The 2,582-nt window shown below is 38.6% G+C and overlaps 1 non-coding gene across 1 annotated transcript; it reads right to left on the bottom strand.

Annotated features, from left to right (window-relative positions):
- Positions 1-1,843: 1,843 nt before the first annotated feature.
- Positions 1,844-1,950, bottom strand: LOC130460423 (small nucleolar RNA R71). The gene has a single exon (XR_008920295.1). It is a non-coding gene; the product is annotated as a small nucleolar RNA R71 (small nucleolar RNA).
- Between the last annotated feature and the right edge of the window lie 632 nt (positions 1,951-2,582).

Here is a 2,582-nt window from a genome sequence, read left to right as displayed (position 1 = left end):
CGCCCGCACTAGATTTGGTGCACCCACACAGTTTTCGTGAATTTTCTCTTGAATTTACTCACATTCATCTGTGCCCCCACACACGATTTCTGTGCGCCCTTGCCTACCCTTTGTTGTTTGCCCGCACGACCATCCGGAGAGCTTTAATTTAGTTTCTTTTGTCCTTTTTAGGAAAAACTATAAATAGTTCTTTTTCCCCAATTTTTGGGGGATTCGATTACATTCTAATTTTGAGAAATCCTTAGAGTTTTAGAGAGAGAAACTTTAGGCCTAGTTTTATTGCTTTTGGAGATCCATCTCAAGTGTAAAACATTGAACCTTATTAGTAAATTTCTTTCTTATTTAATCTTGTTCTTCCTTGTTCTTCTATTATTGTCTTTCATTTTTTTCTCTTCTTATTATTGTTGATTTCCATTATAATGAGAAAACCCCAAAAACATATTTCATTGATTTTGTTTGCTTTGATTTCGTTTTTGATTCACTAGCATGATTCATTGTTTAATTTCTCAATTTAGCTTGTTTGTTGTTTCCCTGGCTTTAGCGTAATTTCTTACTAGGGGTAGGGGTAAGACTTGGGTAGTAATTGGGAAATTAGAAGGGAAAATCATTCCAATTTTGTAATCAATTTGTGATTTGATGATTAGGATTTCCATGTCTTGATAGATTAGTAGTTGCAAATGCTAGACTAGTTAGTTGATTGGAATGTTTATTGCTATTTTTTCAAGAAATTCAGGATTAGTAATAACATATGGGTTAGCTTGTATTTATCTTATGGTCTACCTTTGTGGTAAAGCGAAATCTTACTAATGATGAGGGATAATGCTTATACCCGAAAGGTGTTGAACGCTATTTGTTTGGTTGCCCCCTCTTATGTCAAGTCCTTGCAACATTGAGCATGTGCATCCTTCACTTTATCCAAATGTATCCATGACAATCCCCAATCCCCTAGTTCTTTCCTTCTTGATCTATTAGTCGATAGTTTGATAGCTTGTTAGTGAACCTAATATCTTTTCCACTTTAAGCTGGCTCGTGTTTTAGTTCGTTGAACTCTCTACTCATCCTTCTCATGGGACGATCCTGAACCTTACCATTATAATCAATATAGTGTGTAGGTTAGGTGTTCTATAAATTTTTTTGAGTATGTTTTCTTTGATACCGACGCAAAAACCGCTTGTCAAAATTGCGCTGTTGTCGAGGAACGGTTGTTGATATTTGAGTTTAGCTTTCCAATGGAGTCTAGTTTTACCTTTTTCTTTCTTGTTTTTATTTGTGCTAAGGTTTCTCCTAGTTGTGCATGCAAAATCGTGGTAGGACCTCCATAGACCTCTTATTCCGCTAGGCAACGAGATTGAAAGGACGTTGGCGAACTTGAGAAGGATAATAACTCGATCGATTAGCACCAATTAGTTTGAGGTTTTGCATCAGAGTTCTCCGGAACAAGTGCCTCCTAGTCGATCCTATCATTGAGGACATGGCGTTACCGGTGAAGAATCTCGGGATACCGGGGGCTTTTGAAGCAACATTTGGTATTCAAGCTCCCACCACCAATGCCAACAACTTTGAGATACGTCTGGCATTAATCTTGCTCATCCAAAGCCACCCATTTTGTGGAAAGGAAAATAAATCTCTGCACGACCACCTCAAACAATTTAAGTACTATTGGTACACCATCAAGCGCAATGGGGTGACATTGGAGTATGTTTGACTCAAGCTATTCCGATTCTCCTTGCTTGTAAGGGAAAGAGATTGGCTGGACAAGGAGGTCAAGAAAAACTCACTCAAAACTTGGAACAAAGTAACTAGTGCCTTCTAAAGCAAGTTCTATTCTCATGGAAAGACGACCGAGTACCGAAATAAGATTCAATCCTTTGAGAAAAAAAGGGATGGATCCTTGTTTGAAGCTTCGGACCGATTCAAAGAGTATCAACCTGAGTGCCCTCATCATGGGACTCAAAAATGGATTCTCCTTCAAATGTTCTATTTGGGGCTTAGCCCGGCTTCCAAGGCAAGACTTGATGCCGGAGCGGGCGGTCCCATCATAAATAGAACCAAGGATCAAATCGAGGAGATTATTGAGGATGTTGTGCAAAATTTTCAAGCTTGGCACGTTGGCACTATTACAAAAATGGGCAAAGAGACCCTAAAGAAAAGACTCATTGGTTAAGATAACGAGTCTCTTTAAAATAAGAGACCCAATATTAGAGATAACGGGTCTCTTTAATATAAGAGACCCAATATTAGAGACAACAAAAAATAGAGTGAGAAAAGCAAGAGACCCATTATTTCATTTAACGGGTCTATAATTTACCATAGGGCCTGCATTCTCTCCACCGAAAAGAAAAAGGGAGAAATAAGAGACCCGTTATTTAAATTAACGGGTCTCTATATGCACTGGAGACACAGATTTAAAAAGAAGGAGAAAAGGAAGAGACCTCTTATTTGGTTGCCGAGTCTCTTGCTCTTCCTTCATCAAATCTCCCTACAACTTTCTTTTTCATGAAAGATAAACCAAAAGCTTTTCCATCTCTCTTCTTCCTCCATACGACCATACCGCACCTCTCTTTCTGAGAAACCAAAGTGAG

This window comes from Spinacia oleracea, chromosome 4 (assembly GCF_020520425.1).
Source record: "Spinacia oleracea cultivar Varoflay chromosome 4, BTI_SOV_V1, whole genome shotgun sequence".
NCBI lineage: Eukaryota > Viridiplantae > Streptophyta > Magnoliopsida > Caryophyllales > Amaranthaceae > Spinacia > Spinacia oleracea.
The sequence above is the reverse complement of the archived record's forward strand: the minus strand, read 5'-3'. Positions and strand labels throughout refer to the sequence as shown.